We start from the raw sequence: 15,544 nt of genomic DNA, 5'->3' as shown, positions 1-15,544 counted from the left end.
TAATTGTAGTGAGTATTTCATAATATAAATCACTGTCATACAACTGAAATGAATATAATATTATATGTCAAATATACAGCAACTAATAACTTTTAAAATTTTTAAATAAAAGAAAGAAGGACAAACCAAGCAATGTGAGCAGCCTCTGGAAGCTGGAAAGGGCAGGAAAATGGTTCTCTCCTAGAACCTCCAGAAAGCAACAGAGCCATGTGGACAGCTAGATTTTAGCCCATTTTCTGGTTTCAATCCTCCCGAACTATAAGCTAATACAGTTGCATTGTTTTAAGCTACTTTTAAGCTACTAAGTTTGTGGTTATTTATTATAGCTGCAATAGGAAGCCAATACACAAAAAAGATGGAGGAACTGTGATAGGACCAAAAGAGATTAAATGCTATCTGATGTCCTGGATTGAATCCTGGAACTGAAAAAAGACATTACTAGAAAACTGTAGAAGGAACGAAGATGTCCTTCAACAGATGAATGGATAAAGAAGGTAAGGTTTATATGTATATGTGTGGCATATATACACATATACCACAATGCAATATTACTCAGCCAGCAGGAAGATTGAATACATACCATCTACATCGAAGTGGGTGAAACTGGAGGGTGTTATGCTAAGTGAAATAAATCAATCGGAGAAAGAAAATTGTCATATGGTTTCACTCATATGCAGAATATAAGAAATAGTGCAGAGGACCATAAGGGAAAGGGGATCAAACTGAGTGGGAAAAAACCAGAGAGAGAGACAAACCACAAGAGACCCTTAACTCTGAGTAACTGGCCGATAAGCATGAGGGAGGGCGTGTGATGCGATGAGCACTGGGTGTTATAGGCAGATGATGAATTCCTGAAAACTGCATCTGAAACTAATGATGTACCATATGCAGGCTAACTTAATTTAAATAAATTTTAAAAGAGAAAGTATTTGAAAATAAATTACTTTTTTAAAAGACAAAAAAAGAAAATCTGTTGAAATTCAAATAAAGTCTAGAGTTTCATTAACAGCATCATTACAATGTTCGTTTCCTGTTTTTGATAAACGTACCATGGTTAATATCAGTGGAAGCTGAGTGAAGGGTATTTGGAACTCTCAATGCTATCTTGATACTTTTTTCTTAGATATAAATCTATTCTAAAATAATCTATTAAAAAAATATATAGCTAAGAATGAAAGGAGAGATTCGGGGTCATCAAGTATCATTTGTATCATTGCATGCTCATTTTTAAATGCTTAATTTTTTCAAAATTTTCTCAAGCAATGCAACTTATTTGATGTTATTCTTGAAATTATTTTTAAGAAATCATATATATGAAATAGAATGTTTATTCTGGACGTGGCTGACATTAAAATTATGAACTAGGAAGTTTGAGTGACAGGTCTTGCTTCTCTCATTTCTACCTTCTTTTCTCATTTGTTCCTTACCTGTATTTGATTCATTTCTTTCTCCAAGTGGTTTCATCCTGTGCTTTGCAGTTGAAGAAAGAAATAGGACTGATAAAAATAATTTGCATCAAAGTGCTAGTTCAAAAGAATCAGGCACTGAGGATAACTGAAACTGCTGACAGCATAATTCTCTAAATATATGAATAATTTTTTTCCTAGAATTTCCCTCTTCTATCACTATTTTCATATATAATAGCTAAGTTCTATATTGTATTTTATACCTGCCTGTAATTTGGATAAAATAGATAGTATGGGGGAAAAGTTTTAATACACAAATTATTAGTTATTCCTTTGAATTTTCTTTTTTTTTTTTTTTTTTTTATTTATGATAGTCACAGAGAGAGAGAGAGAGAGAGAGAGAGAGACACAGGCAGAAGGAGAAGCAGGCTCCATGCACCGGGAGCCCGATGTGGGATTCGATCCCGGGTCTCCAGGATCACGCCCTGGGCCAAAGGCAGGCGCCAAACCGCTGCGCCACCCAGGGATCCCTTCCTTTGAATTTTCTAAGCTATCAACTACTGACCACCACCACCCCTCCCCTAGGCTCAGTCAAATTCTTTTCTGGTAAAATCTAACATTCTAGAATGCATTAAAAATAACAATAGCTTTCTACTGCAAGAACTTTTACCACCAAAGTAATTTCATTTTCACAGCAACAATGTATGGTGAGTATAATCATCATCCCATTTTATAGATGGAGAAACAGAGGCTAAGAGAATTTCAATAGTTTTCTCAAGGTGAAGCAAGCAGTTTAGAACAGAGGATGGATTTGAAGTGAAGTAGTTCAACTCTGGAGCACAACCCAGGCTTTGCTCTCTCACTATACCGCCGCCCTTCCTCAGCCCTCATCCTACCCTACACATGTGCTGCCTGGGTAACTTAAGAGAATTCTTTACTTTCCCTCTGCATCCATCATATTAATACCAACACACTAAAACAGAAAAATATGAATTGCACATGGTACACAGTAGTTATATTGAAAAAGCTTTTTTAAAAAAATTAACATGGCATCTCTATTTTTTCAAAATTATTATTTTTGAATATATATGCATACTATTCTTTCATTAGGCTCATGAGCAAACTTCTGACATGATGATGTGGCTCACTCATGTCCCTCCAGTAAAGTACGTGTCATGTAGTACAGGAAACATTTACTACAGATAAAAGTAAAGTTCAGTTTCCCTTTAATTTTGGGTTCCAAAGAGAAAGCAGCTTTTCCAGGACACGGATTTCCCATCTTATTTCAATGATGCCTTTTGATAAGGAAAGTACACATATGCAGGTATCATTTATCACATGAGGATGAAAGGCATTGTGTGCAGGTACACTTGTAGAGTCTCATTTCACCCTCCTAAAAAATATAACTTAAAATATATTACTATGGAATTAGAATAGAGTATCTTGAGTGATCCTGTTAGACATGTGTCAAAAATCTTAATTACTTGATAAGCAAAATATGCGAAAGACAAGTTTCAAGGACATGACTACGGAGAGAAAAGTCTACAAGAAGTACGAAGGAGGGGCACTAGCCTGGCTTCATGAAAAAAGCAGCAGACTCCTGAGCTGTGACTCAGGATCCTGGTTCTTCCTGAGATACTCTGGCAAATGTCAAATAGAGAAAACAAAGATTTCTTTGAACTGAAATGTTATTCAGACATTGCTTTAGAGTAGGCTGCTGGAAAATCAATAATTACTATATTTTAGGGGTTTCAAGAGAACTTAAGACCATGACTAAGAACTTATTCCTACAAGAATTTGAAAAAGAAAAATTAAAAATCTAACCCCTCAAGCCAACCCAAGCTCCAATTTTCCTCTCAAATAGCCAAAATGAAGATGGATTAGATGAGCTAGGGGCAGTGGGGAACAATCTAACATTAACTTGAATGAATTTGGAGCACATACTGTAGAAGGCACTGGATGCTATTTTACTTAATCCTCATAACAGTATCATGTGATGCAGACTTTAGAAGCCATACATCATAAATGAAAACAATGGAGACTCTAGAAGCATAAGTCAATCAAGATTGCATATAGCGAAGTTTGAGCCAGGTCTCCTTTCACTGAAGTCTTCCTCTCTCTCCAGTGCAACACACAGCAATCAATGGGGTATGACCTGGAGTGCACAAGGAAACCATCCCCAAAATCATCACCTACAAAGAGTGACAAGGGCACCTGGGTGGCTCATCTTGATTTTGGCTCAGTTCATGGTCTCAGGGTTGTGAGAAAGAGCCTGGGTTCAGGCTCCCCACTGGGCAGAGCCTGATTAGGATTCTCTCTTTTCCTGCCCCTCTACCACTCCTCTTCTGTAAATAAATAAAATAAAATAAAATAAAATAATAAAATAAAATAAAATAAAAGTGATATGATTTCCAAAATCACACTTACTTAGTTCTTCCTTAAGTCTATTTAATTATTTTCTAGTAAGTTCATATGTTAAATGCAAACGGTTGAGGATTATTCCCACTATACATTTTTTAATTGAAAAAAAATGAACTTGTCAAGAAATATAAATGTAGAATAGGCCTAAATAAATTATACTTTAAAAAAGGGAAAAATCTAAATGCCCCCAAATGAGTTTAATTACATAAGTTGTAAAAAGATCCAGTCATCAGAATAAAGACTTCCAGTAAAAAGACTAAGTTAAGTTATAATGCAAACGAAAAAAGAGCAAAATACAAAGTACTATGTGGAGTCTGATTATAACTATGTCAAGATGCAAAGACAATTAAAGACTATCCAAAAAGCATAAAAGTGATGCATTAAGGTGATAAAATTTTGAGTAATTATTCTCATTTTTGCTTTTGTTCATATTTTCTTTGGCATACTTCGATTGGTTTTTAGAATTTCTTTTTTTTTAAGATTTTTATTTATTTATTCATGAGACACAGAAAGAGAGGCAGAGACACAGGCAGAGGGAGAAGCAGGCTGGCTCCATGCGGGGAGCCTGATGTAGGACTGGATCTCTAGGATCTCTAGGATCAGGCCCTGAGCTGAAGGTGGCGCTAAACTGCTGAGCCACCAGGGCTGCCCAGTTTTTATAATTTCTTAATGAGAAATCAAAGAACTTTTAGAAGCAACAGACTTAGTCTTTTTTTTTTTTTTTCAAATTTAGTTATTTTAAACTCAAGCCATACAATAGCCTCCTCTTTGAGATACAGAAGTTTTTTTTTTTTTCAATTTATTTCCTACAGCATATACTTTCTTATACCAAGTAGATGCTTAACATTCATTTTTACTGAATACATTTTTTAAGAGTAGACAAAAACAAAGATCACCCTATGCTTAGAAAATATTTCCTACATAAGCTCCCTAGTTAGAAATGTATTTGTGCAAATTAGTTCCTCTTTTAAGATGTAAATGCATCAAATAGCTAAATGAGCAAAAAATGATTAGAGAACACACAAGAGGAGAGACACACATGGCTAATAAACATTAAATGAAAAGTTCAACCTCATTAATAATCAAAATAAAAATTAAAATATCAGTTTTTTCTCATGAAACAAAAATTTTCATGGGAATTCTCAATGCCAACTGGGGTACAAACAAGAATATAAATATATGCCTTTCATAAATTGCTGGTAGGACTGAAAGACTGGTACTTTCTTGAAAGCAATTAAGCAAAATAATCCTAACTTTTGATGCAAGAATTGCATTTCTAGGAATCCAATTAAAATTAAATATAAAAAATTAAAAATAAAGTTTTATTCACGGATGGTCAATGCAGTATCATAATTCCAAAACAACTGAAACAGTGTTAGCATCTATGATAAAGAAAAAGAAAACTAAATTTTTGCAAATCAATTCACTAAAATACCATTTCAACTTTATAATCAAATTTACAAAAATATTTAAATATAAAAAAATTCTCAAGGTACAACATTAGTTGGGATAAGTAATTCATAGATCTTATAAGGTATCATGACCTCACTTTTAAAAATATTTAAGCATAGGCAAAATATTGGAAAAAAATAATAGGAATACCTTTCTCTGTACTTAACATGATTTCCATGTTCCAATTTATTTTCATAGTCAAATTTTCTAAGAAGATATTTGTTCTATATAATTAGCATTTTAAAAATGTATTCTATGTATTTTGATTTCATTACTAGAAATACAATCTGAAAAAATTAACCCAAATAAAGAAAAATTTACTAAAAAAAAAAATGTTCATACAGGCTTTATTTAAAATAGTAAAATTGGGGGACTAGAGAATTAAAGAGAGTGTGGTTTCTAAAATAGACCAATTGTCTGTTAATAGTATGTTTAATTCCCCTCATGTTATGTGAAACATCTTATTTTAGTGTGCAAACATGAAAGGTACTAGGACAGAGAGGAGAGGTACCTCCTTCCCTCTCTCTCTTTCTCTCTCTCTTGCTCTCTCTCATCTTCTTCCTAGAGAGCTAAATTCAGGATTGGAGCAGGGATCGGTTCCTGTTCTTCGAGCACTACAGCAAGATAAGGAAGATGACCCCGTTCCTCTGGGAGTTTGGGCCTTGCTTCCTAACCGTCTCAAAGCATAAACACACATAAATAATAGAAAAAGAGAGAGAGGTTTTAGTAATATAGGAAAATAGTTTTGACATGACAGCTAAATTTTGAAAAGCAAAGCAAAATTGTGAAATCAAGTGTAACTTCGGCCCTCTATTCGCACATGAAACTGGCCTGTTGAACAGCCCTTGAACTCGGTGGGGTACAAAGATGGTGTGATTTGACTTTTCTCTATTCACTGTCTTCAAACATGTTCTGCTGAATTTCCTTTCCCCATCCTTAATAACATCTTGGACAGATCTTATAGTTTCCCAGTCGCTTTCAAATATTAAATATTTCAGTCTAGTCTAATTGATTTTAAAATCTCAATCTTGCATTCAGTTCCATGTTCATCCTGGCCTTTCCCCCAGCAGGAGGGAACTTGGAAGAGAGACCAATCAGCTGTCCTTCACTCTTCCCCTCTCCTCTTCTTTTAGCGCTTCTACAAATGGATGGGAAGAGAGATTACAGAAATAGACCAAAAATATACTATTTACTGCAGCTAATGTGGCCCCTCTGGCATCACTGCTCCCAAGGATTCTGGCACAGACTCTCAGCAGGCCCTGAGGGAGGCCCCTCTCCCAACAGCCCGCTGACATGGGCAGTTCACTCCAGAGTTGCTGCTTCTAATTCCACTCCCCTTCCACTTCCAGCTCTTTGACTTCAGGCATAGCAACTTCTTATAGACACATCTCCAGTGGCAAGGAAAACAAAAGCAAAAATGAACTACTGAGCCTTCATCAAGATAAAAAGCCTCTGCACAGTGAAGGAAACAATCAACAAAACTAAAAGACAGCATATGGAATAGGAGACCATATTTGCAAATGACAAATCTGATACAAGGTTAGGATCCAAATTCTGTAAAGACTTTATTAATCTCAATACCCCCCAAAAAATAACAATCTAGTTAAGAAATGGGCAGAAGACATGAATAGATATTTTTCTGAAGAAGACATCTAGATGGTTAACAGACGCATGAAAAGATATTCCATATCATTCATCATCAGTGAAACACAAATCAAAATGACAATGAGATACCACCTCACACTGGTCAGAATACCTAAAATTAACAATTTAGGAAACAACAGATTTTAGCGAGGATGTGGAGAAAGAGGAACCCTCTTACTCTGATGGTGGGAACGCAAGCTGGTGTAGCCACTCTGGAAGACAGTATGGAGGTTCCCCAAAAAACTTAAAAACAGAACTACCCTATGCTCCAACAATTGTGCTACTAGATAGTAGATAGTTACCTAAAGGATACAAAAATACAGGTTCAAAAGAGTACTTGCACCCCGATGCCTAGAGCAGTGTTATCAACAATAGCCAAACTAAGGAAAGAGCCCAAGGGTTCAGTGACTGATAAATGGATAAACAATATGTGGTATATATTCAATGGAATAGTCCTCAGCCATCAAAAAGAATGAAATCTTACCATTTTCAGCAGCTGGATGGGGCTAAGTGTATTATGCTAAGCAAAATAAGTCAGTTAGAGAAAGACAAATGCCATATGATTTCATTCGTATGTGGAATTTAGGAAACAAAACAGATGAACAAGTGGGAAGGAGGTTAAAAAGAAGGAGAAGGAGAGGGGGAAGCAAACCAGAAGAAACTCTTAATGATAGAGAACAAACTGAGGGTTGATGGAGGGAGGTGGGCTGAGGATGGGCTAAATGGGTGATAGGGATTAAAGACGGCACTTGTTATTATGACCACTGGGTGTTATATGTAAGTGATGAATCACTAAATTCTACTGCTGAAATCAATATTATACTACATGTTAACTAACTAGAATTCAAATTAAAATTTGAAATAATAAAGATATATATATACTTTGAATATCTTTGTAACACTTTGTAACACTGAAACAGAATTATAAGTATTTGTTACTAGATGGTAATGGTATAGGTGTATTATCACCTATAGTATAGATCTTCCTTAACTTACAGTGGGGTTACATCCAAGAAACCCTTCATAAGCTGAAGATACCATGAGTTGAAAATGCATCTAATACACCCAACCTACTGAACATCGTAGCTTAGCCTAGTCTACCTTAAATGTACTCAGAAAACTTGTATTAGCCTACAGTTGGGCAAATTCATCTCATACAAAGCCTATTTTATAATAAAATGCTGAATATTCCAGGTAATGGATTGAATACTGTACTGAAAGTGAGTAACAGCATGGTCATATGGGTACAGAATGGTTGTTAGGTGCCTCAGTTGTTTACCTGCACAATTGCGTGACTGACGGGGAGCTAGGGCTCACTGCCACTGCCTAGCATCGCAAGAAGCATGGTACTGCATATTGTTAGCCCAGGATAAAATCAAAATTCAAAGTACAGTTGCTATTGAATCCAAACTGCTTTCACATCATCTTAAAGTAAAAAAAAAAAAAATCTTAAGTGAAACCATCCTAAGTCAAGGACCATACGTGTAGACGTATATAATATACTATAAGCATATTATTTCCTCCTTACCTTGTTAATTTTTCTAAGTTTTAAAGGGAAACTGTGTCCAAAATTAAGAGGAATATTTTAGATGATATTCAAATGTAATGCACACATCTTCATATTAAAGTGATTGGGGATTATTTTTATTTTTGTATTTTCGACTTTATTGAGGCATAATTGACAAATAAAATTGTATATATTTAAAGTGTACAATGTGATGATTTGACATAGGTATACTTTGTGAAGTGATTACACACCATCTAGTTAATTAACACATCCATCACTTCACATAGTTAGCTTGTTTGTTTGGAGAGAATATTGAAGTTCTCTTCTCTTCGCAAATTTCAAGTACACAACACAGTATTACCAGCTGTAGTCATCACGCTGTATATTAGATCCCCAGAGCTTATTCATTTTATAACTGAAGATTTGTACTCTCGGACCAGCATCACCCCATTTCTCCCACCCCCTGATCTTGCTAACTACCATTTTACTCTGTTTGATGAGTTTGGCCTTTTTTTCATTCTACATATAAATAGAATTTAATGATTCATCAGTTGCACATAATGCCCAGTGCTCATTACATCAAGTGTCCTCCTTGATGCCCATCACCCAATTACTCCGTTCTCCCATCCACCTCCCCTACAGCAACCCTTAGTTTCTTTCCTAGAGTTGAGTCTCATATGGTTTACCTCCCTCTGTTTTTTATCTTCTTTATCCATTCATCTGTCAATGGACATCTGAGGTCTTTCCATAGCTTGGCTAGTATGGGCATTGGTGCTACAAACATTAGGGTGCAGGTGCCCCTTTAGATCACTATGTTTACATCCTTTGGATAAATAACTAGTAGTGCAATTGCTGGGCCATAGGGAAGCCCTATTTTTAACTTTCTGAGGAACCTCCACACTGTTTTCCACAGTGGCTGCACCAGTTTGCATTCCTACCAACAGAGTAAGAGGGTTCCCCTTTCTCCACATCCTTGCCGATATCTGTTGTTTCCTGAATTATTAATTATAGCCATTCTTACAGGTGTGAGGTGGTACCTCATTGTGGTTTTCATGTATATTTTCCTGATGCCAAGTGATGTTGAGCATCTTTTCATGTGTCTGTTGGCCATTTGTATGTCTTCTTGGGGGAAATGCCTGTTCATGTCTTCTGCCCATTCTTAACTGGGTTTTTTGGTGTTTTTGTGCTGAGTTTGGTAAGTTCTTTATAGACTATGGATATTAGCCTTTTATCTGATAAGTCATTTGCAAATGTCTTTCCCCATTCTATAGGCTACCTTTTAGCTTTGTTGACTGTTTCCTTCACTGTGCAAAATCTTTTTATCCTGACGAAGCTATTGGGAGCTATTGGGAAATAGCTCATTTTTGCTTTTGTTTCCCTTGCCTTTGGAGATGTGTCCAGCAAGAAGTTGCTGTGGACAAGATCAAAGAGACTACTGCGTATGTCCTCGTCTAGGATTTTCCGCATCATATTTTCTTTATCCATTCATCTGTGGACAGACACGTAGCCTGTTTCCATACCTTGACTATTGTGAATAATGAGCAATAAACATCAGAGTATAGATATCTCTTTGACATATTAATTTCAATAATTTTAGGTAAACACCCAGAAGTGGAATTCCTGGGCCATAGGGTAGTTCTATTTTTAATTTTTTGAGGAAACTTCATAGTGTTTTCCATTGTGGCTGTACTAATTTACATTCCCAGTAATAACACACAAAATTTCCCTTCTCTCCACATCTCACCAATATTCATTATCTGCTGTCTTTCTCACAAAAATCATCCTAACAGATGTGCAGTAATATCTCTTAGTGATTTTGATTTGCATTTACTAAATAATTTGTGGTGTTGAGCATCTCTTCATGAACCTATTGGTCATTTCTATATCTTTTTTGAAAAAATATCTATCCAGGTCCTTTGCCCACTTTTAAATCAGATTGTTAGGAGGTTTGGTTTTTTTTTTGTTTTTTTTTGTTGTTGTTGTTGTTATTGAGTTATGTAAGTTCCTTAACATCTGAAAGTGATTGAACAAGCATCCCCATCGACTGTTATAAAAGAGATTATTTAATTGTAGATACACAGAAAGTGTCCAGATAGTGGCAGATTATTCACTAGACAGACAAATCAAGAAATTATTCTTTTTGAAAAAAATGGTTTTAACCTACATAGCTATACACACCCATTGGCTCACGTAGTTATTGAATTTTCATAGTGTCAAAAGAAAAAAACATTTAAGTAAGCCACCTTAAAACCATGGCAAAATTTTAATTAGGTAATAAAAATACAGAATGAGACTTTACTTTGAAATACAAAATTTTAAAATAAGTTTATTTCTATTTAATGAAAGAGATGATATGCTTATAACCATATGCCAATTCTTAAAATTTACCAAGAAATGAATCCATCCTCACTGGGTTTCTTAATTTTTTTCACATTCATACAAAATTGCCTATGTTTTCATCAGCAGAATCATTTGAGAAGGTTGTTTTCTTTCAGTATTATTCAAAGATTCATCCATTTTCCAAAAAGATTTCTTAATCCTTTGAAATTTAAATCATTCTCTTTTGAAGAACTTAGTCATCATGTTTGTCCCTTTTTATTTCAATTGGTAACATGTGTAATGCTGCCAGGTCCACAATATCAATGGTGTCACGTGTGATTAGAGCAGTTCTCCAACATTATTTTCCATAAAATTAAGTTGCTTCCAAATCTGCAGTTATGCCTTAAAATTTATTACAATTTTATTTGCAAAAATTGGATGTCTGTATCTTTGTATAATCATAGATAAAGATGATGACAAAACTCACCACTTTTGGTAGAAAAGGGTAAATATATTCATGTTATGAACACTTTTATTTCTCTAATAACATCAAATAAAAGAGATTGGATAGTGATGACGAGGACAGAGAACAGTCCTTTACATGTGTATGTGGGTATGCATTAAATACTTGGACCCTGAGAGCACTACCATGTTATCCAGAAAACTTTAGTGCAAAAGCCGAATAAAACTAGGTAAGCATCCTCTCCCATTTTCAGTCCCCAAATATGCAAATAGACTGGGTGACTTAAACCAGATATTATTATATATAATAGTCATAACATTATCTAGCCCAGGAATTCTGCTATACTGATGACTATTTTACTTCCTCTTTTTTTAAGATTTTACTTATTTATTCATGAGAGATACAGAGATAGAGAAGCAAAGAAACAGGCAAAGAGAGAGAAGCAGTCTCCATGCTCTGACGTGGGACTCGATCCCGGGACCCCAGCATCACACCCTGGACTGAAGGCAGATGCTCAGCTGCTGAGCCCTCTGATAACTATTTAAACCAGAGTAGAAAAAGGGAATAGAAATTTAAGGTGGAAATATCAGACATGTTAGGAGGGGAAAAATGAACTTTTAGAGACACTAAAGTATGTATGTGTGGAGGATTTATGTTTTGAACAGCTAAAAGGCATCATAAATATCCTGATTAGGGAAAGGGAGAAAGAAATAGTGAGAGAGGTCCAAAGTACAGAAAATAAAATGTGATCACCTAAAAGACTAAATGGACCTAAAAGACATGTATAGAACATTCCACTCGATAGCAGGAGAATTTATATTTTTCTAAAGTGAGCACAGAACTTTCTTCAGTACAGATCACATGTTAAGCCACAAAACAAGTCTTAACAAATTTTAAAAGACCGAAATAATATGAAATCTTTTCTAACCACAACTGAAAGGAGCTAGAAATGAACAGTGGAAGGAAAACTGGAAATTTCACAATATGTAGAAATGAAACAGCACACTTCCAAACAATGTGTCAAAGAAAATCAAAACAGTATCTAGAAAATATCTCGAGACAATCAAAAATGAAAACACGGCATACCCAAACCTATGAGATGGAAAAAAAGCAGTACTAAAAAGGAAGCTGATGATAATAAATGCCTACATTAAAAAGAAATACCTCAATAAACAACCTAATTTTACACCTCAATAAACTAGAAAAGAACAAATGAAGCTCAAAGTTAGCAGAAGGAAGGAAATAACAAAGATTAGAGTGGAAATGTTAACAAAAAGACAGTAGAGACTACTATGAAAATCTATATGTCACCAAATTGGATAACGTAGAATAAGTGGATAAATTGCTAAACATACAACTTATCAAGATTGAAACATGGACAAAAAGAAAATCTGAACATATCTATAACTAGTAAAGCGATGAATCAGTAATGAAAAAGCCTCCCAAGAAAGAAAAGTCCAGAATCAGAGGGCTTCATAGATTTTTACCAGACATTTAAAAAAGAATTAATGCCAATCCTTCCCAAACTCTTCCAAAAAATTGAAAAGGAGGAAACATTTTCAAACTCATTTTAGAAAGTTAGCATTACTATCGTACCAAAGTCAGATAAGGACACTACAAGGAAAGAAAATTATAGACCAATATCCATGATGAACATGGATGTAAAAATCATCAACAAAACACTAGCAAACCAAATTCAATAATACATTCAAATACTCGTATAACATGACCAAGTGGGATTTATCCTTGGGATATAAGTATGGTTCAGCATAAAAAAATCAATTACTGTGATACACCACACTGACAGAATGAAGGATAAAAATAATAAGATTATCTCAAGAGAAGCAGAAAACAAATGTGACAAAATACAATACTCTTTCATGATAAAAACTCTCAATACGCTAAGAAAGAAGAAAATAACCTCAACATAATAATATGAAAACAACATATTAAATATGAGAAGCCAACAGCTACAATGATACTTGATGATGAAAAACTGAAAGCTTTTCCTCTAAGATAAGAAACAAGACAAGGATACGCATGCCATCTACTCCTATACCACACAGCACTGGCAGTCCCAGGAGGAGCAGTTAGGCAAGAAATAAAAGGCATCCAGATCAGAAGCAGAGAAGTAAATGATCTCTGTTTGCAGATAACATGATCTTAAATGAAGAAAACCCTAAAGAGTTCACACACACACATACACACACACACACAAACTGTTCACTAAATTCAGTAAAGATGCAAAGTACAAAATCAACATGCAACAATTAGTTGCACTTCTACACACTAACAGCGAATTATCTGAAAAGGAAATTAAGAAAACAATAGCATTTACATCTGCACCAAAAAGAATAAACCACTTTAAGAATAAACTTAATGAAGGAGGCTAAAGCCTTGTACACTGAAAACTAAAACACTGATGAAGGAGATTAAAGACGCAAACAGAAAGACAAACCATGCTCCTGATTGAAAGACTTAATATTGTTAAAATGTCCATCTACCCAAAGTGATCTACAGATTCATTGCAATTCATATCAAAATTCCAATGGCATTTTTTACACAAATAGGAAAAGCAATCCTAAAGTCATATGGAACGCTAAGTAGTCAAAAATTATCTTGTAAAAGAAGAACAAACCTGGAAGCCTCACACTTCCTGATTTCAAAATTTATTATAAAACTATAGCAATCAAAATGGTATGGTACTTGCATAAAGACAGACATAGAACAATAGAACAGAATAGAAAGCACAGAAATAAACTCATACATACAATCAACTGATCTTTGATAAGAAATGAAAGCACTCAATGGGAAAAGGATATGTCTTCAACAAATAATGTGGGGAAAACTGGATATCCACTTGAAAAGAATGGTATTAGATCCTTATCTTACACCATACACAAAAATCAGTTCAAAATGGATTAAAGACTTAAATATAAGACCTGAAACTGTAGAAGACCTGGGGAGTGGGGGGTAAATAGGAGAAATGCCTACAGACCGTGGTCTTGGCAATAACATCCTGGATATGACACCAAAAGTTCAGGCAACAAAAGCAAAAGTAAACAAATGGGACTGCATCAAACTAAAGAGCTTCTGCACAGCAAAGGAAACCATTAACAGAGTGAAAAGGCAACTTTTAGAATGGGTGAAAATATTTGTAAACCACATATCTGATAAGAGGTTTATATCCAAAAGGAACTCTTACAACTCAATTGTAAAAAGGATAATAATCTGATTTTTAAAATGGGCAAAAGACTTAAATAGACATTTTTCCAAAAAAGACATACAAATAGCCAGCAGGTACATAAAAAGGAGCTCAGTATCCCTAATCATTATGGAAATGCAAACCAAGCCACAATGGGATATTAACTCTCACCCGTTAGGATGACCATTATCAGAAAACAAAAGATAACAAGTGTCAAAGATGTGGAAAAATTGAAACCCTTGTGCACTGTTGGAAGAAATGTAAGATATTTCGGCTGCTATTGGAAACAATATGGAGTTTCCTCAAAAAAATTAAAATTAGAATTACCATATGACCCAGGAATCCCACTTCTGGGTATTTATTCAAAATAAATTAAAATCAGAATCTCAAAGATATATGTTCATTGTTCCATTATTCACAATAGCCAAGATGCAGGAACAATCTAGGTTTCCATTAATGGGTCAATGGATTTTTTTTAATGTGACACGCATACCATGGAATATTATTTAGCCCTAATTTTAAAAAAAAGAAGTCTTGAAATATGTGACAACATGGATGAACCTAGAAGACATTATGCTAAGTAAAATAAGACTGTCACAGATGGATAAATAACTGTATGATCCCACTTCCATGAGGTATCAAAAACAGCCAAATTCATAGAAGCAGAGAACAGAATGGTAGTTTCTAGTAGTTGAGGGGAAGTGGAAATTGGGAGTTGCTATTCAATGGGTATACAGTTATCAGTTATGTAAGATAAATAAGTTTGAGATCTGTTACACAAAATCATGACTACTGTTAATAACACTGTACTGTATACTTAAACATTTATTAAACGGGCAAATCTCCTGTTAAATGTGCTTATAATATCTTTTTAAAAACTCACCACTTTGACTTGTTGCCTATAGCCCTCAGAATTTTATGCACATACACACACAGAGAACCCCCCCTTATTTTCATAGAGTGCCTAATTCTAATATTAATGTATATAATAACTAATTATGTAATTAATGCAGTAATTAATTTATTAAATGCTGCCTTGTGGTAAGCTATTTTAGACACTGAAATACAACCTAATAAGGCAGATTTAATTTTAAATTCCTCCTATATAGAAATGGAGTCTCACTATT

General features: G+C 34.7%; 1 long non-coding RNA gene across 1 annotated transcript in view; it reads left to right on the top strand.

Moving 5' to 3' along the window:
* Positions 1-2,048: 2,048 nt before the first annotated feature.
* Positions 2,049-15,544, top strand: part of LOC140625748 (uncharacterized) — a 26,978-nt gene continuing 13,482 nt past the window's right edge. The window contains exon 1 of the long non-coding RNA XR_012025077.1: positions 2,049-2,113. This is a non-coding gene — a long non-coding RNA (uncharacterized lncRNA). The remainder of the gene's footprint in view (positions 2,114-15,544) is intronic.

Source organism: Canis lupus, chromosome 36 (genome assembly GCF_048164855.1).
Source record: "Canis lupus baileyi chromosome 36, mCanLup2.hap1, whole genome shotgun sequence".
In the NCBI taxonomy this organism is placed as follows: Eukaryota; Metazoa; Chordata; class Mammalia; order Carnivora; family Canidae; genus Canis; species Canis lupus.
Note: the sequence above shows the minus strand (reverse complement) of the source record. Positions and strands in the feature narration are given on the sequence as shown.